Genomic DNA, 26,930 nt, shown 5'->3' with positions numbered 1-26,930 from the left:
GGGCATGCAGTCATTTTCTTGCTTTATTTCCACATTTTGGAAATTTTTTCTTAGAGGTAATTCTCAATTATTGAAAAGATATTTGCTGATTCTTTATTGGGCACCTGGAGGACAAGAAAATGACCCTGCCCTCTAGGTCCATACTGTCTGGTGTGTGTGTGTGTGTGCCTGTCTGGTGTGTGTGTGTGTGTGTGTGTGTGCGCCTGTCTGGTGTGTGTGTGTGTGTATGTGTGTGTGTGTGTGCCTGTCTGGTGTGTATGTGTGTGTGTGTGTGTGTGCCTGTCTGGTGTGTGTGTGTGTGTGTGTGTGTGTGTGTGTGTGCCTGTCTGGTGTGTGTGTGTGTGTGTGTGTGTGGTTGAGTGGCAGGAAGGAGAATGAGCTTGACTACACTGTGTGAACGCAGTGTTCGATGGCCATCCAACACTGGGAAGAAGTCCAGGAAGGAGGAAAGATGAGGAGTCAGGTGGAAAAAGGAAAGAGGAACTTTCCAGGCCAAAGAAATGCCCAGAGTTAGGGCTGGGAACTGACTGGCACGAGGAGGAAGCCGCAGGCAGCTCAGTCTGGCCGCAGCAGAAAGCTGGTGTTTTTATAGATGAGAGGTTAATGAACTTGTTCGAAGTCCCGTGGGTAGTAAGTGGAAGAACTGGGCTTGTACAGAGTTCCCTCTCTCTCACCGCATCACCTCTCCTCTCATTGCTTTTTAAAATCTGCCCTTGAGGGACGGAGGCCTTCGCTCAGTCATTTGCACTTCTTTGTGTGATGAAACCAGCCTGTTGCTTCTCCTGGGGCGGTTTGAATGTTAGGCCTTGTCCTTCTGAAGTGAAATGGGAGGCATAGACCTGCGTTAAAAGAATTCCTGGCATCCAGATGCTGGAGGGGAGGGAACTCCCCCCTCCCTGAACCCGCAGCACCCCCTGAGGCTGCTCAGCAGGGAGACCACCTGTCTTATCACCCAGATGTCACTTTCTCTTACAAGCTCTCTAGGTTTGATGAGAAAACTGCCTCTGGGCCCAAAGATGGAGACAACGGGATCCTTTGGCATATTCAGACTTAGAAAATTGGAGGTGGTTTAACTGCCTGGAAAGCAGTTATTTCTAGACTCGCCCTGGCCTCTGCGGAGACTGAGAACACGGGTGAACTGGACTGGGCGGAGGGGAAGAAGCCCAATGCCGCAACGCTCATCATTCCACCCTTTAGTTTCTGCACGAGGTCCCTGATGGACAGCGCTTGGAGGAAATACATGTTTCACATCATCTGGCGTTTGGGTAATTCATGAGCAGATACAACCACCCTGCCTCTCTCCCTTCCAGGCCAAACTTGTTCAAATGAGATCTCCTGACTTTGCAAAGGAGTCTTGCTATCACCACCCCACTGCTCACACAGCCCATTCCTTCTGCTCCTCTGAGCTGCAAGGCATCTCTTATTCCCCCTACCTTCGAAAATGCTTGAAGGTCCAGCTCTCTTCCAGTCACAGTTTTCCCTAGCATCTCACCTCCGAGAAGCCAGAAGGGCATGGTTTCGTCTGTCCAGCAGCCTTTCCCCCATCCATTCACTTGACAGATATTGATCAAGGATCTTGTTTTCTGCCAGGCATTGGGACTCTAGTAATGAATCAGATGGCCATGGTTTTCTGCTTTCTTGGAGCTTAGGTTCTAGTGGAAAAACTGTCCTTCTTCTACTCCAGTCATGTAAATGAGGAAACACTGCCACTTCACATTAAGCTATTCAGCTATTCAATTAAGTATTATGGAGTCCTGTTATGTGCCAGGCACTGTTGTAGGCACTGGGGTGGTGATGGGAAACAAAATAGACAAAGCCCTGCCCTCCCTGAGTTTACAGCCTAAAACAGGCAGGATAGACCATAAACAAATAAGTATGTCAGATAGTCAGAAATTTAGGTAAAGAGATAAAAGCGGGTGGTAGGGTGGATGGCACCATTTAGATTCAGTGGCTGGGGGAGCTTCAAGGGGCAGTGGCATGTGAGCAAAGACCTGAAGGCAGCAAGGGCCAAGGGAATGGGAATTCATAACATCACCTTCCAAGAGGTGAGCACGAGTTTTGGCATTGATCCTCCCAGCCATTCTCTGAGATAGGTCAGGCAGTCTCTGTGATCTTGTCCTAGGGATGGAATAAGAGGGTTTCAGGGAAATTATCCTACATGAAGGAGAGGAGCATGAAGCCAGGGTGTCCAGTTTGGGGCCACTGCTTCCCTTTGTAGAAAGCTTTGGTCTCAGTGGGTCCAAAGTTCTTAACACAATGGGACTTAGACTTCCTCTCCTGGCTCACTATCTGCTGAGGCCAGTGCTGCTCAGGGTCATGGTGAAATCCTGAGCTCCGCCCTCTCGTGTGGGCTCAGGACTGCTCTCAGGAGCTGCATGTGACTTCAGACAGGCTGCTTAACCTCTCTGGTCATCTGTTTGGTGGAAATAGTAATGGAACCTGCTTCATGGAGTCCAGGTGGGGCTTACACAATGAGCGAGTCAGCACACAGGACATGCTATCGAAGGGTCCCCCGCAGTATATTCCCCAACTGAGCTTGGGGTGATGTTGTGGATTTAATTGTCTCCTACCCAAAAGACATGCTGAAGTGCTCACTTCCAGAACCTGTAAATGAGATCTTATTTGGAAATAGGGTCTTTGCAGATATAATCAAGGGGAGGGTTGAACCTAATCCCTGATGACTGATGTCCATGTAAGGAGAGGAGACATACAGACAGAGACAAACAGCAGCGACCCATGTGACCACAAGGCAGAGACTGGAGTGATATGTTTACAAGCGAAGGGACACCCAGGATTGCTGACCGCCAGAAGCTAAGAGGAAGGCATGGAATAGAATCTCCACTAGAGATTTCCAAGAGAGCACGGCCTTGCTGACACCTTGATTTTGGAATTTCAGCCTCTAGAACTGCCACTGAATAAACTTCTGTTATTTTCAGCCACCAAGCTGGTGGTACTTGATTACAGTAGCCACAGAAAACTAATGTAGTTTAGCACATAAAACTAAAACTGCTTTCAAAGATTTAAACATGTGTTCACTTGTCCAATCCCTTAAGTTAGTTCAGGGGTCCGGCGTACATTGTTGCATGTGTGCATCCTGTTCAAGTAGTTATAGTTTTGTGTATTTACTGTATAGGACTGTACAGAATACAGTAGTATCTTTAGTTCAGGCCTGGTATGTCTGGAAGCAAGCATAAAAGCAGCGGCGATATAGCTGGTACCATTGTACTTTTCAAAGTACTGTACTTTAAGATTAAAATTTTTTTTTTAATTTTTTGTGTTTGTTTTCTGTGTCTCAGTTGTGTGAAAAGTATTATAAACCTATTATGGTACGATACTATATTACCAATTGTCAACTGTAGTTGGGTAACTAGGCTTTGTTGGACTTATGAACAAACTGGACTCAGGAATGCTTTATTGGAACAGAACTCAACGTATGTAGGGGGCCTACAGGGGTGTCACAGACTTTCTGGCTCAGAGAAAATGTTCTCTAGCTTTTTTGGATAAACTGCCCACACTCATGAAGCTATCTGCTTAAATAAGGATGAAACATCGGAAGCATGGGCCTTCACTGGAGCTTACCGGAAACCCAGATTGTAAAATGCGAAGGAGAAAGAATTGAAATGATCTGGCCAGGGTTCAGGCCAACATTCCAGAGGACTGATTCAAGACAGGGAACAGATCCCTGGGCCTCCAGGCAGGCTCCAAACTCTCAGCAAAAATATCAACACAGGCTAAAATGAAATAGCATGGGCGGGTACAGAATCATTTCCCGGTGGAGATTTAGAGTTACAGCATCTTAGAGGTGAGAGGGACCTTAAAAATCAGCCTGTTGGAAGCAAGGCCTTCGGAGGCAGGCCGTGTGTGTTCCAGTCTACCTCCCTGACACTGGGCAGTGACAGCTCCAAGCTCTGTGATCCTGGGACTTCCTTCCTTCTGCAAAATGGGGACCAGGCCCTAAAGATGCTTATTAAGTGCTTGGCCCAGCGCCTGACTCATCACAACTACTGAGAGAGTGGCAACTCTTGTTATTAGGATTGGTATTATTTAATCCAGCACCCCAGTGAGGCTGGATTCCCCCTGAAAAACGGCCCTCCTGCCTTTTTTCAAATGTCTCCAGACCCTGGCTCTCTGAATAACTCGTTCAGAACCTTCTTTCTACAGTAAGATAGTTCCTTGTATGGAAGATCTGTTTGGCTGAGCTGTGCTCCGTATTTATAGACAGGCAGTGTTGTTAACTGGCTAGGGGCTTGGGCCCTGGGACATATTTTTTATTTATTTATGGCTGCACTTCTTTTTATTTATTTATGTATGGCTATGCTGAGTCTTCATTGCTGCTCACAGGCTTTCTCTGGTTGCAGTGAATGAGGGCTACCCTCTAGTTGCGGTGTGCAGGCTTCTCATTGCGGTGGCTTCTTCTGTTGCAGAACACAGGCTCTAGAGCACAGGTCAACAGCTCTGATGCATGGGCTTAGTAGCTCCACAGCATGTGGGATCTTCCTGGAACAGGGATCAAACCCCTGTCTCCTGAGTTGACAGGCGGATTGTTCACCACTGGACTACCAGGGAAGTCTCTGGGCCACATTCTAATCCCAGCTCTCTCATTTAAGAGCTTTCGTCCTTGAGCAAATTACTCAACTCTCATGGTCACAATGGTTAAGGAACCATTTCCATCACGGTTACTTAATGGTTTTATCAATATATTCATTTCAGTGCCTGGGCTTTCTCATCTGGGAGATGATAGTGATGATGATGATAGCACCTCTCCTCTACAGCTGTCATAAGATTAAACTGGGTAACATACAAAAGGTGCTTAGTTAGAAGAGAGCCTGACATATATCAAGTGCTCAATAATTAACTGTTTTTGATGTAGCTTCCATCCCTCAGTTTAATCTTGTCACCCCCCATTTTGTTTTTAATCTTAATAAACTGCAGCTCAATCAACCCAGTGACCCATCAAAACACCAGTCTCACTGGAATCGCTTGTGCAGGACCCTACATTTGGTTTTATACTCTGCAAGTCTTTGAAGTTCTTTTTTTTTTTTTTCCTTTTTTTTAAAAATTTTATTTTATTTTTAAACTTTACATAATTGTATTAGTTTTGCCAAATATCAAAATGAATCCGCCACAGGTATACATGTGTTCCCCATCCTGAACCCTCCTCCCTCCTCCCTCCCCATACCATCCCTCTGGGTCGTCCCAGTGCACTAGCCCCAAGCATCCAGTATCGTGCATCGAACCTGGACTGGCAACTCGTTTCTTACATGATATACATGTTTCAATGCCTAATAAGGGACCCCACAATTTTATTTTGCACTGGGGGTCCCACAAATTACATAGCTTGTCCTGCCTGGAAAATTGGCCCTGCTGGCTTATTGGTTTCATGCATAAGCAGAGCTAGGCAGGGAGGCCCTCGGCCGAGCCTGCTTCTTCCTGTGGTGCATGCAGTAGGATTGGTGGGTCTGGGGCTTGGCCGTCCAGTGCACACTCACTCTTCTCTCTTCATTCACCCCTCATCTCCCTGTCCCTTAGTTTCACCCTGCTCTCCAACTCTCCCTGCCTCTGCTTGGCAGCCAAGTTCAGGACCATTGGCCCCTCCAGCAGCATCTCTCTTTCCTTTCCCTGCAGTCATGGTGGAAGCACTCTGCATTTGCGAGTTTGCAGTGATGAGCATGGATACCGTCTTTAGCAGCATGGAAATCACAGTGCCCTGTCTAAACCCAAAGAAATGACAGTAAGAATTCGGGTTTCCTAGCCCAGAGATGGGAGTCAGCAGTCAGCAGAGAGTTCCTGATGGTGAGGATGCTTGAGTGAAGCATTGCTGGGCCTTGGGCTTTGCTTCCAATCAAGGAAATCAGGAATGATCCACAATCATTATTAAACTAGAGAGTTTGCGCACCTGTCATTTCCCCAGGGTCAGTCATTGTCTTACTCCTCTGGTTTCTAAGGCAGTAAGAAAACTGAGTGTGTTTTCAACAAACATGGCAGCCAGCAGGAATTTTTTGGTCCTGCTTGCCACATAAAATCTGCAGGGGAAGCGAGTGGATTGAAGATGAAACAGGGCAACATGTGCTTTAAGATGCAGAAAGAGAGCTAAAGGGGTCTCTGCTTGGAGGAGGCTCACATCTACCAAATGTTCCCCCTGGAAGAGAGACCCCAGCTAGACAGTGGGTGAAAGCAGCCTGCGTGTCTGAGGCACAGCGGTGGGAGGGAAGGAAGTGCTTGGCTGCCAGGTTGCGAGGGGCACCTCCTCTCTGCCTTAGGCCTGGCCCCTGGGGGAGCCCTGAGGCTGGGGCTCAGGCTCAGTAAAAGGGGAAAATAAGGCCTCCTGCGTATTCCATTCTTGCTGCTTCAGTGAAAGGCCCCAGGGCTCTGTAGTCAGGCGGGAGCCCAGGACTCCTCAGAATGGCATACGGGGCGCTGGGATAATCCTTCTCCCATTTCACACTGAGTGAGCTGGCTTGCAGCTGGAAGATCTGCTCCCTGAGGCAAATTCTCCCATCATGCAGGGGCAAAGCATCCCCTAGATTCCCCTGGTAACCAGAAACTCCCACCACAGGCTGGGGGTCAACCCTGAGGGTGTATCTGAAGGACAGAACAGCTGGGAGGGCAGAGGTGTTCGGGACTCTTGGGGCTACTCTAACTAACCCCTGCAGTCTGCCCTGTGACTCAGCCTGCAGATCTGGAGCAGGTGTTAGTGATTTAGCGCCAATCTGCAAAGCTGTCGCCTCCTTCTCGGTTGCTTCTCCAGAGCCCAGACACTTCCCCAGCATAGGCCCTAGAGGCAGGAAGGCCTGCTGCTGCTGCTGCAGTGTTTACAGAGCTCCAAGGCACGCCACCACAGACAGCCAGAGGGGCCTGTGTTCTAATCACACCACACCCAGGAATGTGAAACCAGGGCTTGGTCCAAGAGGAGGCTGGAGCAGCAGCCACATCCCCCAGGGTTGATTCTGGGGCAGGGGCTTTAGGTTTGCAAGTTCCATCTGCGGCTTGGGAATGCCATGGGACCTTGCCCTGCAGGATGGATGGGCCCAAGGGGAGAGCCCCCAGGTCACGACAGGCGTTGGAGTCTCATAAAGTAGAGACTGGGCTTGGCCTCAGGAACACAAGCTTGAGTCCTCACCTTGCCACCTGCTCCCTGGCTGAGTGTGGGTATGTTACTTCCCCTCTCTTGTCCTGGTTCCTCCTTTCTGGTCGTGGGGGCTGGAGCAACCTCCTAAGGGAGCTTCTAGTTCTGAGTTTTTGATGATTTGCATTTACAGTGTCCTGAGCTGGCTTTGCAGAGAGTATGTGGAGAATGAAGAAACTGTGGAGGGCTGACTGGTGATTTCCCCAGAGAGTCTATGGCCCCTGGGGATGCTCCTGCTGCAGTAGACAGCCCAGGCCCCAAATGGCAGCCGTCAGTGTAGGTTTAGCTGAAATTTTGTAGCAGGAAGCAAGATGAGCTCATTAGGTTCACCTGTGTAAATCGGTGCCTTTCACAGCTGAGTGTCCTGGGAAGGGGTGGGCTGAGAATTCAGCTCCTCAGGGCAGGAGGCCCGGTGTCTGAAGGCCAGGCTGACCTAAAATGAGGCCGTTCGGTAGCATTTAATGGCATGGAAAAATGTTCAGTGATAAGGTGAAAAAAAGCAGGTAGAAAAAGCAGCATATGTAGGACAGTTTTCTTATTATGGGAAGAAATATTTCCCTCTAAAAGTAGAGACACAGGCACAGAAGGGAAGGCCCTAAAATGCAAGGAGTGATTATCTCAGAGTGTTGGGATTTCCTGTGGCTTTTATTTTCTTCCTTCATGCTTTTTTTTTTTATTTTCCAAGCTCTTTTGTAACCATTAAAACACAATTTTTTTTTTTTCATAGAAAGCTAGGGGTATTAAACTTGTCAAAATAAATTGGCCTTTATTTATATAATGTGTCCTTTATATAATGTGCCCACAGCCTTTTGGGCTTGCCAGGTGGCACTAGTGGCAAAGAACTCGCCTGCCAGTGCAGAAGACATAAGAGATGCAGGTTTGATCCCTGGGTGGGGAAGATCCCCTGGAGGAGGGTATGCCAACCCACTGCTGTATTCTTGCCTGGGCAATCCCATGGACAGAGGAGCCTGGCAGGGCTACAGAACCATAGGGTCACAAGGAGTCAGACATGACTGAAGTGACTTAGTACATACACACAGACACAGACTTTTCCCAGAAAAGATCTTGGCCACAGCCTGAATGAGGGCCAGTTCCTAGGTGGCCATGTCTTAATTTATACAAACCTGTGGTAGCTTCAGAATTTCAGTATAGGAGTGACTTAGTGGAACACTGATTGGGAAGGAGAAGTTGAAGTTACATTTATTATTATATTTTAATTTAAATTTATTTAAATTGGAGGCTAGTTATTTTACAATATTGTATTGGTTTTGCCATACATCAACATGAATCCGCCACGGGTTTACAAGTGCTTCCCATCCTGAACACCCCTCCCACCTCCCTCCCCGTACCATCCCTCTGGGTCACCCCAGTGCACCAGCCCCAAGCATCCTGTATCCTGCATCGAACCTGGACTGGCGATTTGTTTCTTATATGATATTATACATGTTTCAATGCCATTCTCCCAAATCATCCCCCATCTCCCTCTCCCACAGAGTCCAAAAGACTGTTCTATACATCTGTGTCTCTTTTGCTGTCTCAAAGTTACATTTAAAATAAAATTGAGAGGGGCTTCTCTGGCAGTCCAGTGGTTAAGACTGTGTCCTACTGCAGGGACATGGGCTCAGTTTCTGGTCAGGGAACTAAGATTCCACATGCCAAGCTGCATGGCCTTAATTAACTAATTAAAAAAGTAAACAAAATAAAATTAAGAAGGAATTTCCTAGTGGTCCAGTGGTTAGGACTCCACTCTTCCATGATTGAGGGCATGGGTTTGATCCCTGGTTGGGGAACTAAGATCCCCATATGCCAGGGAGTGTGGCCAAAATAAAATAATAAAGGAAAAAAATACAGTAAAATCGAGAAAGCATCATTTGTCTATATAAAGGATTTCTATGCAAGCTCCCTCCTCTGGCACAGCTGACTGGACTAGCCATGACTAGCTGACCTAAGTGCAGCCAATCCATGGGCCAGCTAGTGTCCTATGCAACAAAGACGAGCTGGGCCCTCAAATTCCTTCCTGTGGGATTTGAAAAGAGAAATCAGAAGAGTGAAGCAGTTAGCAGTGGGAACAGCAAACGAAACGAGGTATGAGGACACATAGCATACGGTAGCTCGAGGTGAAATGGTGCAAGTTATGAAAAGTAGAAATAGTTCTCAAAATACGCAAGCAGAAGACATGAGAGAGCAGAGCTGTGAAGTATTTTAAAAGGTTCCAGAGATTAGAAGAAAGGATAAACCAAATGGTAGCAAGAGGACAGAGCGGAAGTTCCAGAGAACAAGGTTGCCAGGTTTCTTAGTTTGGGTTCCCTCAGAAACAGACTCTGAGACAATAATCTGAATGCAAATTTGCACTCAAAATAGTTAGGCAGTAGTCCTAGGAAACTCCAGGAGAGCCGTGGGGAAGAGGTTCAGGCAAGGAAAGGTAGACAGTAAAAGGTGCACGGACATGGGTGGTGGCGCTTTATCCAGGGGAGGAGTTGGAAGGTGTACACCTCAGACATATCCTCAGCCAGGAGGAAAGGGGCTTGGGGTGTCTCCCCAGAAACTCCTGGGAGTCACTGGTTGAGAGCTGAGCCCAGAGAGTTTGATTTTCTAGCACTCTGACCTGCTGCTTGTCATGGCTCCAGAACTAATTCTCTAGGCACACACGGGCACTCTGCAAGGTCTGGGGGCTCTGGGCAGGGCCCAGGGGTGTATACTTCACCAAGAGAGGAGCAACAGACAGGCATAAAACCTGCAGCCTGTATGAGAGAGAAGATGAGGGAATAGTCAGTCCCTTGAGCTCTGAGTTTTTTTATAACTACCTGGTTCTTGAGCTTCATTCAATAAGCCCCTGAGACTTGAGCTGCCTGGAGTAAGCCTGACTCAGACACTGAGAGGAAATACAGAAGGAGGCATGTCCCTTTTCCAGGACTCCATGCCCTCCTTGGCCTCTTACAAGGAAAGGACTGTCCTATATTGTCTTATATTTAGATGATAAACATAGAAAATTATAGAAAACATAGAAGATTAAATTGCCTTGGATGGATTCTTAGTGCTTAGTAGACATGACAAGATCTCATAGTGTAGCTTGGGGGTAGACACAGACACTCCAAATTCCCTTATGACGTGGCCAGTGTTTAGATGGAGCTGTGTTCTCAATGGTAGGGAACAACCAGGCAGAAAAAATGAATTCTGCTTATGGGAATTAAACAAGGCTCACAGAGAAAGTGCCTTTTGGACTGGATCTTGAGGAATGAGTAGAAATTCACCAGGAGTATAGAGGAAGGGAGACAGAGGAAGGGGATGGAGGATAGAGGAAGTTTAGCACAAAATTCCCTGGTGGCTCAAACAGTAAAGAATCTACCTGCAATGCAGGAGACCGGGGTTTGATCCCTGGGTCAGAAAGATTCTCTGAAGAAGGGAGTGGCTACCCACTCCTGTATTCTTGCCTGGAGAATCCCATGAACAGAGGAGCCTGGCGGGCTACAGTCCATGGGGTCACAAAGAGTCAGACATGACTGAACCACTAAGCACGCATGCATGCATGATCAAGCAGAAGCCCTGAGCTAGGGAAGAGCCCAGGTGGTTTGGAGAATGAAAACAATAAAAGCTAAATGGGAGGAAAAACTAGAAAGGCCCTAGACTGATTGTGAAGGGCTTTACATGTCAGGCTGAGTTTTGATTTTATTCAGCGCCCACTGGGGACTCACAGAAAGTTGTCTGTGGGAAATATTATAATACAGAAGCTCTGGGACAGTAATAATCGTCAGACTACTTTCCCACCTGAGAGCCAGATAAATCAGGGCAGTGGGTAAACATGAGGGCCAAGAATATCTTCTACTATTTACCAAGGTTAAAAGATAAACTGAGGCATATTAAAGATATTTAGAGTTTATTTGCACAAAAATCAATTTGAATTGGGCAGTATCCTATCTTGTAGATAGGAAGGAGCTCTGAGGAGCTATACAAAAATGAAAGACTTTTATAGGCAGAAAGGAATGGGAACAACACAATTACACTTGGCAAACAAGAAAATAGGAGGTATGGCTGACCACTTGGCAGAATCCGGGAGGGTAAACCTGAGTGCCGGAGATGGGGGTACTAAACAGGATCCAGTGCAATCCCAGAGCAGAATCCCTGCTCTGGGATGAAGGTCATTGGGAATGCAAGAAGGGAGGGTGTGGTTGTGTGTTAAAGTGGAAGACACCTTTGAAAGAGTAAGGAGCAGTTAGAACTTCCAGGTTTATCTTTTAGCAACAACATCGGGTGTGGATATGAGATATAAATTCTAGAAAAAATTAATCAGAGAGGCCCCGGCAACCACCCCTAATTCCACTTCCAGTGTAGACATAAGATATAAAGTCTAGAAGAAGTTAATCAGAGACACCGAAGAAATCACCTTCAACCTTTCCTCCAGTGGAGACATGAGATGTAAATTCTAGAAAATAAATTACTCTGTGAAGCCCTGGATTCAAGGACACGCAGAGAGGAGGGTGAGTGGGGCTGAGATGCTAAAAACAGGGACAAAGTGAAAATCTGAATGGTGATATCCTCAGCCCTCTTTCTTGCTGGTCTTCAGAACAGGTCTACAGATACTGACATTAGGAATTCTCTAGGAAATAATCAGGTATCCCCTCCCCTTAAACCACCCATGAGTTGAACCCAATAGACAAGCACACTCGCCTCATTTCAGAGATTCTAGTCAGTTTTGAGCTTCCGATCAGCTTAGAGATTTTCAGTCTTAAGTAAAAACAAGTAGTCAAGTATCATCAGAATATTTAGAGGAAAAAGTATAAAAGGAGCTCTAGGAAATGAAAAATATGAAAGCCAAAATATAATACTAATCTTTAAAATTGTAAGAGAAGGTGAAATATATTTATCAGAAAGTAGGAAAAAGGTAAGATGATGAGTTGAATAAAAAAGTTTTAAAAATTAGGAAACTCACCTAGAAGGATCATCTTCCAAAGAATGAGAATTCCAGATCAAGAGGAAATAGTTAATACAGTATAGTGACAATTACTAAAGAAATTATACAAGAAGTTTTCCAAATGGAAGTGCATTCCCTAAACTAATATGCTTCCTGATTAAAAAGACCCTTGGAATGCCCAACACAGTGAATAAAAATACATCTTTGTGAAATGGCAAAACACTGAAAAAACACTAAAAGCTTCTTGAGAGATGAAAGGGGAAAAAGTCATACCCCAAAAATAAGGACTAAAGATAGCATTGGACAGCAACACTAGAAACTTAAACACAGTAGAGCATGTCTTCAGAATTGTGAGGAAAAAAAATAATTTGCAACCTAGATTTCTGTACCTAGCCAAACCATTATGTGTGGACATGTGTAAATAAAGACAGTTTCAAACATCCAAAGTCTCAAAAAATTTATCTCAATGTATCTTGTATCAGGAAATTACTGGAAGATATTTCTTAGTTGAAATGAGAAAGTAAACAAAAAAAGAGGAAAATCAGGAAATGAGATTCACAGGAGAGACTTAAAAGGAACTGATGGAAGGGTGGTACAGAAAGATCCCAGATTTACAGTTGGGCAGTTGGAAAGTAGAGAATATTTGAAGGGGCTGAATGTTTGTCCCCCCAAAATTCATCTGTTGGAATCCTAAGCCCCACTCTAATGACAGTTGGAGGTAAAGCCTCTGCAAAGTGATTAAGTCATGAGAATGAAGCCCCATGAGTGGGGTTAGTGCCCTTTTAAGGAAACATGATTATTTACTTTCTTCTCTCTGTTTTCTGCCATATGCAGATACAAGAAGATAGCCATCTGCAAAATAGGAAGAAAGATCTCACCAGACCTAGGTCTGCTGGTGCCCTGATCATGGACTTCCCAGCTGCCAGAGCTATGATAAATGTTCATTGTTTAAGCCAGCACTTATTGTGCGTGTGCTCAGTCGTTCAGTCATGCCCTACTCTTTACCACCCCATGGGCTGTAGCCTGCCAGGCTCCTCTGTCCATGAAATTGTTCAGGCAAGAATACTGGAATGGGTTGCCATTTCCTACTCCAGGGGATCTTCCCAACCCAGGGATCGAACCTAAGTATCTTTCATCACCTGCATTGGCAGGCAGATTTTTTACCATTGTGCTACCTGGGAAGCCCTATTAAGCCACCAAGTTTATGGTAATATGTTATAGCAGCCCAACCTAAGACTGGTGGGAAATGACAATACATTATCTGATCACTATAACCAAGTGGAAGATTGTGTGGAAAGAACATACAGAGCTAAGATATGATGTGGGAAACTTAGTCATAGGTTCAAAGAAAAGTGATCAAATGATGCAATTAACTGCAGAAAAATTAAAAGTTACACAAAAGTGAATATATAATCTGAAACACTGGATATCTCTGCAATGGGTAAGATTGATATAAAAATAATAAGATGAGTGAATGAACACTCTGGAGATGAAGAAAATAGAGAATACAGTGCAAAGGATGAAACTGTTAAAGAAATAACATGAGAATATTTGCCCAAACAGAAAGACATGTTTCCTGATTGTAAGGCAACCTTGAGTATTGAAACACCAAATATTGGTTTGACCAAAGATTGTGTTAAAATTATATTCGGGAAATGGATGAAGGGATGGATTTTTAAAACATCATGTACCAAAATAGGAAGCCAAGAAGGAAAGTTTTAAAATGTTTGAATTAAGAAATGGAGGTCTATGGAAGCTTATTGTTGCTTAGCTGCTCAGTTGTGTCCAAATCTTTTGAGACCCCATGGACTGTAGCCCACCAGGCTCCTCTGTCCATGGGATTTCCCAGGCAAGAATACTGGAGTGGGTTTCTATTTCCTTCCCCAGAGGATCTTCCCAACCCAGGGATCAAACTTGTGTCTCCTGCATTGGCAGCAGATTCTTTACCACTGAGCTACCCGAGAAGCCCATGGAAGTTTTACCTGAAAAACACCTAGAATGGTTGACTTTCTGAAGGAAAGCAGGGATGGAGGAGAACAAGGCATTACTGTGTTTTAGTATTTTTTAGTTTTCATTGACTTTTTAAACTTTGATGTGATGCTTTAATTAAAAATACATTTTAAAGCAGCAGTCCCCAGCCTTTTTGGCACCAGGAACGAGTTTCATGGAAGACAACTTTTCCACGGACTGGGACAGGGATCAGGGGAGAGTTTGGGATGATTCAAGCATGTTACATTTATCGTGCACTTTATCTATTATTATTACATCAGCTCCACCTCAGATCTATAGGCATTAGATCCTGGAGGTTGGGAGCCCCCGTTTCAAAGTATAACAATAATATTATTATTCTTTGCTGTGCCACAGTATAATAGCCCAGGGCTTCAGTAGAGGTTCTGTGTGCTGCCATGGGAAATTCAAGGGAAATGGGGTGTGCTCTCAAGACTGGTAGGGCAGAAAGAGGACAGCTGATGTATAGCAGATGGAGAGGCTGAAAGTGTGAGATGAACTCCAGCACAATAGTAAGAAGGTGATAATTCTCTGGGCACAGCTGGTGAGGCCAGTTTTCAGATGGTTGGAAATGACCATGGGAAAGAGGTCAGAAGAGGAATCCATCTTGTAGGTTTAAGTCAGTGTCTCTCAAACATCATGCAAATAATGTTACATGGGGGTCTTATTTATTATTAAATTCAGATTTCATTCAATAGGATTCTGCATTTTGAACAAGCTTCCAGGTGGTGTCAAAGCTGCTGAAGTCCACTTGAGTAGCAAGACTTCAGGCTGAAGGGTCTGAGCAGGGAGTAAGGATTTGGCCTGGGGTCTTGATGGGCTGGGCGAAGGAGGAACAGGTTAGAGGGAGCCACAGCTGAGTTCATGGGACAAAGATCCTAGACTTGAGGGGCTAAGACCGAACAAACTGGATATTGGAGACGGTTGGGGAATGAGTTACACATCAAAGACAAACCCACCTCCCATGGGGTTACCTCTGGCCAGGCCTGACAAAGTGTTTTGTTCTGGGCAAAGCTGCCCCAGATATGGGCCAAATAAAGAGAAGCTGGGAGTACCTCGGCCAACTGACCTTATCCGCCCCTTACTACCCACATCAAAGAATGAAACATACTTGATCTCTAGTGGAGCTCTGATCCAGAGGTGGCATGGGGATGAGTTCTCATTCTGGGGTTCCATAGGCCTCAAATCTACCCCCCAACTTCTCAAACCCCGACCCAGGCTTGGTCTCCTATCTTCCTCCTCCATCAGCCCTTCAACAATGACTTCTGTGGGCAAAAACGGGCTCTCTCCTGCCTCTCCCCCAGAAACAGAGAAACGTGTCTGTAAGTGGGAATTCTGCTACTCTGCTGCTGCTGCTGCTAAGTCACTTCAGTTGTGTGCAACTCTGTGCGACCCCATGGACTGCAGCCTACCAGGCTCCTCCATCCATGGGATTTTCCAGGCAAGAGTACTACTATTTAAAATAACAGACAAATGAAGGGACTTCCCTGGGGGTCCAGTGGCTAAGACTTTGCCTCCCCAATGCAGGGGGTGTGTGTTTGATCCCTGGTCGGGAAGTTAAGATCCCACATGCCTCATGGCCAAAAACCAAAATATAAAGTAGAAGTAATATTGAAACAAATTTAATAAAGACTTGAAAAAACAAATGGTCCACATTAAAATAACAGACGGATGAAAACAATGACGAAGGATCTTATTTAAAAAAGTTTCCTATGTGCAATCACGTGCTAAAGCACTTTATGTTTGTTGACTCATTTGTTTCTCATTTATTATTCCTGTTTTACAGATGAGGAGACTGAGGAAAAGAGAAGTAAAGCAGAGTATCCTTGCTCAAGGATACACAGAAAGTGGAACTGGCATTCTGGTTCCAGCATGTATTCTTCTAAGAGGTTATGTGTGCCGCTTGCAAAGAGCTTCCTTGATGGCTCAGATGGTAAAAATCTGCCTGCAATGCAAGAGACCTGGGTTTGATCCCTGGAGAAGGGAATGGCTACCCACTTCAGTATTCTTGCCTGATGAACTCCATGGACAGAGGAGCCTGGCAGGCTACAGTTCATGTGTTGCTAAGAGTCAGACACAATTAAGTGACTACCACTTTCTGCAAATAGTAAAATTGCATCATATGTAATTTTCATACCTAGGTGGACAAAGAGAAGAGAAAGAAAGAGAGAACAATAATTTAAATGTGTAGACAATTGCCTGCCTTTCTTCTCAGTTAGCCTTGCCCCAGAGAGAATGGTAACTATGAGACATAAATCTGGAGATCTGTTGGTCCACCTCAATTCCTTCTGCTTCTTAGACTAATGGTGAAAACACCTCGGTGCCCTGAATTTCATTCTAGTTTAAAGACATTTTTTTTTTTTTTCATGCAGCACAAATCCTCAGATGTAAGCCAACTGTTTCATCCTGTGTTCCACTGGAGAAATAACTATCTGTTCTCATCCTGGAAGAAAAATTGGTGCGTGGGACTCAATGAAAGATGCTAAGGATGCTACTCCACTATGAAATTATTTCTACTGTTATTCTTTGTAACTGCATAGTATTTCAGGTCTGTATTAAGTTACATGGGCTAACCTGGGCATCTAATAATCATCTGAAGCATCATCCTGTGTTCCCTTACCTCTCTGCTTTTCCCTGGCTGATCTCTCTTCCTGGCTTGCTCTGATTGCTTCTTTGACTGGCAAATGTCTACTTGTCTTTCAAAATCCAGCTCAGGCAGGCAGCACCCCTCCTGGAAGCCTTTCTTTATCCACTCTGGTTGAATTGAACATCCTGCTCTATACCCTATGGAGTGCATTGCTTTGTGTGGTCACAGTCCCCTAACTTGTCTGGTTCCTTCCCTGTTAGGGTTGATTCCTTGAGGGTAGGATGGTAAGTTTATCTCCATAATCCCTGATGACTTTGAACAAGCATTTATCGAACAGATATGATAGTGTTTGAGCATATGCTGCTCTCTACCTGGGATGATGTTCCCTTCTCTAATATATTCATTCTCTCTCTCTTTCTCTCTGCAATCTGAATGGTATTCATCTTTAGTCTTCAGTTAAAGCCTCTGCTCCAGATCCTGCAGCTACATACACGGACACACCCATATTTGGCTTCTCCAAGACTCATAAGTCAAGTTATTGCTTTCTTAGCATTTGTCTTTCTGGCCTGACAGTCAGCCCCACAGGGACAAAGCTTCATCTGCTGCCCCTTCCAGCGCTGATCACAACATTAGGCACCCAATAGGCTTCCAATCACTGTTTGTTTAATAAATGAACAAACAAAGGAGTCAGTGAGCAATTATATTTTGAGTCTCCAAAGTCAAAACTTCCATTTGTGGCCAAATACTGGGATTACTATCCAGAGCTAGGATGAACGAGGGAAAAGAAGGGCAAGGGCACTAGATGTGAGAAGGAGCTCACTTCTGATGCCAGCTGTGCTCTTGCAGGAGCCTGGTGACTCCTTGCATGGTGGGCCTGGGGGCCTTGCCTGCCCTGCCCCCACTGCATCCAGTTCCTTCCTTGTATAACTCAAGCCTTTTGAGATGCTGACAACAGAAATCTAATATACACATATCAAGCAAACTGCTGGAATTGGATTGCTCTTATAAGAAAATCACAAGAAGGGGAGAGCTGAAAGGTTCCTGGCATCAGGAATTCCAATGTTATTGGAGCTCTGTTTCTCTTCTTCACTTTCCTCTGCTCCTATGTATTATTCTTTCAGAACATCTTATACATATAAAACCTCCTCTTGGTTCTGTTTCTCCAGAGAACCCTGACTCATATAGTGCTGATAGAAGTTTCTGGAGAGAATGGATTCATACTCCCTTCTCCTCGGCTACCTTTCCCTGCCTCACTGTGGATTTGGCGTGGGAAGACCAAGGCAGGCAGTTTCCCAGGCCTTGCTGTACTCCTTAGCACTTCCTTCTGTATCTCTCTGATCAGGGCAGAGGGGGCCTTCAGTCCCGAGAAGGGGTGCAGAGTCTGCAGCTCCCAGATCATCTGCTCCAAATCAGGCAGGGGAGCTACCCGGCTGGGAGGGAAATTGAAGCTGAGCAGAAATGGAACAGCTGGGTCTCTTTCAAAGGCACAGCCCATTGAGGAGAAGCAGAGCAGTTTAGCCTTCCTTAGCAACCCACCCAGAACCTGCCAGAGTGATGCTGCTCTTTAGAGACCACAAGGGCTCGAGGAGAAGACAGAGCCTACTAACACACAACACAGCTGTCTGCCCCTCCTTTCTTTGCATCATCACTTGCCGGGCTATTTCCAGATTATGTTGGAGAGAAATAAAGCCCCTGCCTCAGAGAGTGGATGGGACCATCAGAGCTCTCTGTGGCCAGAACACAGCATCTGCTACTATGATTATTGCTGCAGAGGGAGAGTCGGTCTGCGCAGGGGAGAGACAGACAGACAGGTGATTCTTTCTGCCTCCAAAATGCTGCGGTTCTCCAACTTCAGTGTCCATGAGAATCACCTGGAGGTATCACTGAAACAGCTCACCAGGTCCCACCCCCAGAGTTTGTGATGCAATAGGGCAGGGCCTGAGAATCTGCATTCTCAACAAATTTGTAGGTGCTGCTGCTGGCCTGGGGGCCACACACTGAGAACCCCTGGCCTCACATAGCCTGACTGCACTTGAGAATCACTGGGATGCTTTATACATACCTGGCTGCCACCAGGACTCTGACTGAAGTGGTTTGGGGTGTGGCCTAAGCATTAGCATCTTTTATGCTTCCCACCTTTTCCGCATCAGTACCCTGGTTCTGATGGTTGTGTGGGGCAATGGCCATGCACTCAACATCTCAGTAGGAGTCTGGGGGATGTGCTAGCTGAGCCTCGCATTTCCCTGCTAGGAGGGATCTGACCCAGCTCCCACACTCGGTTGAGAATTGCCCTCTCCTGGTGCCTTCTCTCAGCCTCACCTCACTTTCTCCATGTTGACATCACCAGCTGCCCATGTCAGGGTCCTGTGAGGTCCCCAACCAAGTTCTCGGCCCTAAGACCCAGGCCAAGGCTGACTGAGCTGACAGGTCCTGCTGACAGACCTCTGTCTCTGGGTTTGAATCTCTCTGTGTGGGGCTTCCAGGGCCAGGAGCCCTGCCACCGACCCCCAGATCCCCCTAGACTCCGGGCTCTGACCAGACATGGGCCCAGCTGTCCTATTGCTGGCCCGTGTGGGTGCTCACCCCCGGACTTGCCCTGGCCGCCTGCTCCCTCTGGGCACAGCTCATGCATCTGGCCTCCTGCTTCCTCTGTGAATCCTGTGATGTTCTAGGCATTAATTTGAAACAGCGGCAAGCTGTTGAGAGGTAAAGCCTTACATTTAAATTTCAGAGAGGGACCCTCCTTACCCTTTGATGTTCATGGCACAAACAGATCTTCAAAGGGTATGATATTTACCTCAGCACCTCAGCTCCTTAAAGGAAAAAATGCTTCATTGTTGAAAAGCGTTGTTTCTAATTAGAGCCTTTGACAGGCTGAGGACTCCAGGGAAGTACCCCTCCCCGCTCCTACTTCTAACCTCCCCACCCAGGAAACTTGAGACCCTGGTTTATTGCTCCCCATCCCCACTTCGCACCTTCAGTCCCCCTACTCCTTGCCCCAGGCGCTCCTTCTTGAGGCCCACTCACTCGGAGGACACATTTCAGAAAACAGTCTATGTCCAGGGGCCTTCTGGGATAGAGGTGGGTGGGGTGATTTTTTTCTTTTAAATTCTTTCCAGCATATTTCCAAGTCTCATCAGGGACATTTTCTCCACTCCCCAGGGAACCTCCTCCTTTTTTTTCTTTTAACGTTTATTTATCTGGGTGCTCCAGGTGTTAGTTGTGGCACACAAACTCTTAGTTGCAACATGTGGGATATAGCTCCCTGACCAAGGATCGAACTTGGGCCCCCTGCATTGCAAGCGCAGAGTCTTAGCCACTGGACCATCAGGGCAATCCTCATCTTCTCCTGCATGTTGGGATTGATAGGTTATACTCCATCCCCAAATCTCACAGGCTTACCCCAGGAAAGGGTTTCTTCTTACTTAGGCTAAATCTGATGCAGGCTGGTCATTCCTCTTCCATCTTGAAGCTGCACTGTCTTGAAACTGTGGCCTCCACAGTCTCTCTGTGTGAGAGGGAGAGAGAGATGGAGGAGTCCCACTGGCTCCTAACTGCTTGGGCCAGAATGTGACACATCCCCTCTGCTGCCAGTCCACTGGCCCAAAGTAGTCAGGAGACCCTGAGCTGCTCCATAGGGAGTACATGAAATTTGGGGTGAGCTCCAGCTGTGACATCCTCCCTTCCCAATTGAGGTGGCTCAGGGAACATACACCACTTTCAATACGTTGCCCTGGATCCCCAGTAAGAAAGTCTTTGTGGGGGATGTGTGTGTGTGTGTACTCACTCTGACTTTTTGCGACCCTATAGGCTGTAGCCCGCCAGGCTCCTCTGTCCACGGAATTCTCCAGGTAAGAATACTGAAGTGGACTGCCATTTCCTCCTCCAGGGGATCTTCCTGACCCTGGGATTTAGCGCTTATTTCTTGCATCTCCTGCATTGCAGGTGGATTCTTTACTACTGGTGCCACCTGGGAAGCCCCTTTGTTGGGTAGAAGGGTTGTTTATTCTGTATTTACCCTAGATCCATCCTCTGTCTTTCTAGGACCTGGAATCTGCTGGGTTCCTCTGTCCTTTGACTTCCAATTGGGTTCAGTCAGGGGAAAATGAGTGCTGGGAAATCACCAACAGGAAAAGGAAATCACCAGCAGAGGAATGGGAAATTACCAGCAGAGAATGGGAAGCTGGAGGAGAGGAAGGCAGAAGGTGCTGCTCCTTCACTCCCTCCCTGCCAGCCTTGATTTGGCAGAACTACTTCCTCTCCCCATGGCTACGGCACCTGTAAGGCGGCCTCAGTCCCTTCCACACTCATATTCACAAACCCCCTCTCCCCTCTTCCAGCATCCTGCTCTTGCTGGTCCCCGGGTGTTTCATAATCCTCTGTTGGTTCCCTTCACTCTGCCCAAGCCTCTGAAAATAGCATCTCCGTCTTCATTAACCTCTTTTCAACTTCCATTTGAATTAACCATCTTCCCACTTGGAAAGGAGCATCTGAGAAGGACTAACTCCTGGCCCCAGCCAGGAACAATATCTACTAACCTGTGGGGGCCAGTGATGAGGGGCCAGGCACCCCACTAAGGTTCTAAGCTCTTCTCCTGGGTTGACAGACATAATCCTCATGATAACTCTTTGAGACAGATTACATTGTTTCCTCAATTTTCAGATAAAGAAACCAAGAAACAAAGAGGAAAAGTAACTTGCCTAAGATCACATAGCACTTGAATTTGAACCTAGGCAGTCCTTGCTCCTGACATCTACTCTACCATGCCACACTTCAGCCCACCGGTTAAAGAATAGGCTCTGGTACGTGTTGGAACAGTGGACCATCCCCGCCCCCTTTCCGTGACTCATATAGTAGGGGTCTGTGGGCTTGCCTGGTTTCATTGATCACTCGGGTTCCCAGACCCTTAAACTTCTAGGCTCCAGGGAAGCTGCAGTTGTATGGTCTCTGGACCTCTATCCAGTATGAGGGCTCTGCTCTTTTATGGTTAAAATAATGCATTTTTTAAACTCCCTAGTTCAGCAAAGTTTTGCCTTTGTTATTGGTTGAACTGTGTTTCCCAAAAAGATTTGTTGAAGCCCAAACCCCAGTACCTCAGAACATGCCCTTATTTGGGGACATAGGGAGGCTACTGATGTAATTACTTAAGATGAGGTCATATTGGAGTAGGGAGGGCCCTTAACCCAGTATGACTGGTGTTTGCATAAGAAGAGAGAAATTAGGGCACAGACATGCACAGGGAGCATGCCACACACGTGGAGACAGAGGCACACACAGGAGTGATGTATCCACAAGCCAAGGAATGCTGAGGATTGCCCACAGCCACCAGAAGCTAGGTGAAAAGCATGGGATGGACTCCCCCTCACAGTCTCTGGAAGGAACCCACTCTGCCAACATCTTGCTTTTGACCATCTAACCTCCAGAACTATGAGACAGCACATCTTCATTGTTTTAAGCCACTCAGTTTGTGGTACTTGCTATGGCAGCCCTAGGAAAGGAAGAGCCCCTTTAATCACCATGGTTACCACCTCTATTCCCACCCCTCTCTCAGCAGTGCTCCAGCTCCACTAGCCTCCTTGCTGTGGTCAGGGGACTCCAAGCAAGTTCCTGCCTTAGGGTTTTGCACTTACCGTGCACCCTTCCTGGAGTGATTTCCCTTAGATGTTCACAGGACACCTTCCTTCATAATACATTTGTGTGTGTCTGTGTGTGTGTGTGTGTGTGCACGCTCATATTCAGTCATATCAGACTCTATGGGCTTTAGCCAGCCAATCTCCTCTGTCAATGGGATTTTTTAGGCAAGAACACTGGAGTAGGTTGCCATTTCCTTCTCCAGGGGATCTTTCTGATTCAGAATCAAACCTGTGTCTCCTGTACGGCAGGCAGATTCTTTACCTGCTGAGGCATCAGGGAAGCCCATGAGAGATGGAAGGTTTTGAAGACCACCACCCACACTTCAGTCACTCAGAGCCTCTTGGAACATGCCAAAATTTGCCAACATTATAAAAAGCAATAACTAAAATCTTAACAAATGTTTGTTATAAGAAGGCAAACCTACTTCAACGGTATCTCTGAGGAGCAGACATTCTAGAGCCCAACTGAATCGGCTTTCTCACCTTCACTCTCCTGAATCAGCTATTCTACTGCTTCATGTAGAAACTGACTGCCTAAATGAAACTTTATAACATGCTGTCAGAAAAGTCTTTGGCCTCCAGAACCTGTAGAGAGCCAATAAAAAATGCTTTGGCACATTTGGGAAACAAAAACCTTCAAGAAACTGACAGACTTGTTAAGAGCTATAGCAAGAGAGCAGGATTGAAGATAAGGGATCAAGTCAAGAAAAAGAAACTGACATCAGGGAAATGCACAATGAAACCATCTCATACCCACGAGTATTGCTACTACAAAAAATAGACAATGACAATTGTTGGCAGGATGTGAAGAAATATGATCCCTGTGCACTGTTGATAAGAATGTAAGATGGTATAGCTGCTATGAAAAACAGTATGGAAGCTTCCATAAACATTAAAAAGAATTACCATAAAATTCAGCAATTCTACTTCTGGGTATATACCAAAAAGAATTTAAAGAGGACCTTGAGGAGATAACTGTAACATGCATTCATAAGCAGCAGCATTCACAATAGCTAAAAGCAACCCAAATGCCTATCAAAAGATAAATGAATAAATAAAATGGGATATAGATATGCAACAGAATATCATTCAGCTTTAAAAAGGAAGGAAATTCTGAAATAAGCATGGATGAACCTTGGAGGTATTATGCTAACTAAGTCACAAAAAGACAAATACTGAATGATTCCACTTAAAGAAGCTACCTAGAGAAATCAAATTCATGGAGACAGAAAGCAGAACTTCCCTAGGGACTGGGGAAGGAGAGAACGGGGAGTTACTGCTTAATGTACACAGGGAATGTAAATTGATGGAGCCATTATGGAGAACAGTATGCAAGTTCCTCAAAAAACCTAAATACACAGTGACCATAAGATCCAGCAACCTTTCTTCTAGGCATATATCCAGACAAAATTATCATTTATAAAGATACATACACCCTCTATGTTCATAGCAGCCTTATTCACAATAGCCAAGATATGAAGGCAACCTAAATGCCCATTGACAGATGAATGGACACACACACACACACACATACAATGGAATGAGATGGCTGGATAGCATCACCAACTCAATGGACATGAACTTGGGCAAACTCTTGGAGATAGTGAGGGACAGGGAGGCCTGGAGTGCTGCAGTCCATGGGGTTGCAAAGAGTTGGACACAACTTAGTGACTAAATAACAACATACAAAGGAATACTACTCAGCCATAAAAAAGAATGAATTAATGCCATTTGCAGCAACATGGATGGAACAAGAGATTATCATACTAAGTGAAATAAGTCAGGAAGAGAAAGACCAATACCATATGGCATTGCTTATATGGGGAATCTGAAATATGACACAAACGAGCTTATTTATGAAACAGATTCACAGACATAGAGAACAGACTTATGGTTGCCAAGATGGAGGAAGGATGGGGAAGGGATGGATTGGGAGTTTTGGATCAGTGGATGAAAGTTAGTATATACAGGACAGACAACAAGGTTCTACTGTATAGCACAGGGAGCTATATTCAATATCCTGTGATAACCAACACAGCATTGTAAAGCAATTTTCCTCTAATTAAAAAATTTTTTTAAATAGAACCTAAAAAACATCCTGTGATAAACCATAATGGAAAAGACTATGTGTGTGTACACACACACACACACACACACACACACGTAACTGAAATAATTTGCTGTACACCAGAACCTATCACAGCATTGTAAATCACCTATATGTCAATAAAAAAATAAGTTTTAAAAATGTACACAGTTCCAGTTTGCAAAATGAAGAGTTCTTGAATTTGGTTGCACAGCAATGTGGATGTGTTAACAACTGAATTTTACACTTAAAAATCGTTAACATAGTAAATTTTATGTTATGTACATTTTACCAAAACTAAGTGTTAGGTAGGTAGAATAGCGAAAAGGAGTCCAAAATGGCGGTGGCTAAAAGACAAGGAAAGGAAAAGCCCATGAAAATAGAAAAAAAGAAGGCCCGAGGACCAGAGTGAGGACCTCAGGTAAAACAAACAACACTCCTGGCTGGCCCAATTTACATAGGACAGGCCCAGGGAGAGATAAACATATGAATAGAGGAGCCAAAGCTAGCTCTCTCTCTCTCCCACCCCTGCGCACTGGGGCGTTCTTCTCCTTGTGTCTTTGGATCTACGTGCCCTCACGCCTCGAAGGTGGATTTTCCTGCTATCTTCTAAATAAAATAGAGCTGTAACACTGAGCTGTAACACGGATTTGTATAAGAGCTATAACATGGTCCATTCGAGACCTAAGGGCTATAACACGGTATATCCAAGGCCTGAGAGCTGTGAAACGCCCAGGGGGCTTTAATGTCCATCACTCCAAATCTTTGTTGTGATGAGACAAAGAACCAAGGAACATACACTCGCGTGACATAAGTAAAATTGTTTTTAATTAAAAGAGGAAAGAGAAGGAGAAGGGGAAGGGGAAAGAGAAGAGGAAGAAGAAATGAGAATGAAGAGAGTGTGGGGGAGGGGGAGGAAAACCCATGTTCTTTTCAGCCGTGGTCAGTGAGCTGCTTCTGCCTGCCTTGTAAATGATGTCGCCCAGGCCATTCCTTTGGCACGTTCTACGGGAAATGTTTCTTGAGAAAGAGAGGTATAAATGAAGCAGCATCTCCTCAAACCTAAAATCCTTCAAAGGTTAAGACCTACTCTAGACTAGAAACGCCCTGCGTGAAATAGAGGAATAAATGCAATCTCTTTGTTGGTTGCTTTTATTTCAAATTTTACTTTCGAATACGTGATACATACATGCATACTACAAGATCCAAAAAGTACAGAAGGTACATGGTGTACAAGTCAATTTCCCTTCTTTCCTGGCCCAGCCACCAGTTTCTCTTCTTGGGAGCAACAACCGTTGATTTCCTCTGGAAGGTAGATTTACCCCTGCCCTCTCCCCACTTTTTTAAGAACTCAAATGGTAGCATTCTAAGCCCATTATTCTGTCCCTTGTCTTATCACTAAAAATTATATCCTGGTGATCATTTCATTCCGTATATGGAGATATGCCTCCTTCTTCTCCTTGCGGCTCCCTTTTTCTCCTCCTTTCTTTTTAAAGTAATATGTCTAATTAACTGACATAGACGGGACCACAGGGAGCCTGTGACATCTGGCTCCCCACCTTGAGAATGACCAGCTTTGGAAAGTCACCCCCACTTCCTCCTCTCACAGGAGGAGACTAATACAATGGAGTCCCATACACTCATCACTCAGATGCAATGATTATCAAAATTCTGTGACATGTACTTTATCTTAATCCATCTAAAAGTTCTTTGTTTTTTGTTCTAGCTGATGTAGTCCAAACCAAAACTGGCATTGGGTCATATCACCCCTACATTTTTCAATGTGCAGCTCTGCTGCTGCTGCTAAGTCACTTCAGTCGTGTCCGACTCTGTGCGACCCCATAGACGGCAGCCCACCAGGCTCCCCTGTCCCTGGGATTCTCCAGGCAAGAACACTGGAATGGGTTGCCATTTCCTTCTCCAATGCAGGAAAGTGAAAAGTGAAAGTGAAGGCTCTCAGTCATGTCCGACTCTTAGCGACCCCATGGACTGCAGCCCACCAGGCTCCTCCATCCATGGGATTTTCCAGGCAAGAGTACTGGAGTGGGGTGCCATTGCCTTCTCGGAATGCAGCTCTAAAACATGTCAATTCTGTCTCACATAACCACAAAGTTATGATCACACCAAACAAAATTTACAAGAATTCTCTGATATTGCCTTATACCCAGTCCCCAGCAAATTTCCCCATTTATCATGTGTCCCCTAAATAGTTGGTTTCTTAAAAAAGTTCATTCCTTTCATTTGATGTCTCTTCATTTTCTTTTAATCTCTCCCTCCCCACCCCCCATTCTCTTTTAACCGTAAATACTCCTGCCACCATCTTTATTTCCCACCACTAACTTGTAGAAACTGGGTCAGTTTTCCTGAAAAATGACCCACATTCGGCTTCGTTTCTTTGCTTCTTGCAGTGCCATTTGAGTGATTTTACGTATTCTCCATGACTCCTGTGAATGGAAATGGGCTCTAGAGGCACACTGGCATATGTGGCAGGGACCCTCCAGGAGGTACCATGTGCTGTTACGTATTATGTCACATCGGGAAACACACATCTTCCTTTCAGTGACACAAAGATTAATCATTGG

General features: G+C 45.5%; 1 non-coding gene across 1 annotated transcript; it reads right to left on the bottom strand.

Moving 5' to 3' along the window:
- Positions 1–19,888: 19,888 nt before the first annotated feature.
- On the bottom strand, positions 19,889–19,963 carry TRNAA-UGC (transfer RNA alanine (anticodon UGC)). Its single transcript has one exon. It is a non-coding gene; the product is annotated as a tRNA-Ala (tRNA).
- Between the last annotated feature and the right edge of the window lie 6,967 nt (positions 19,964–26,930).

This window comes from Bos indicus, chromosome 6, assembly GCF_029378745.1.
Source record: "Bos indicus isolate NIAB-ARS_2022 breed Sahiwal x Tharparkar chromosome 6, NIAB-ARS_B.indTharparkar_mat_pri_1.0, whole genome shotgun sequence".
Taxonomy (NCBI): Eukaryota; Metazoa; Chordata; class Mammalia; order Artiodactyla; family Bovidae; genus Bos; species Bos indicus.
Note: the sequence above shows the minus strand (reverse complement) of the source record. Positions and strands in the feature narration are given on the sequence as shown.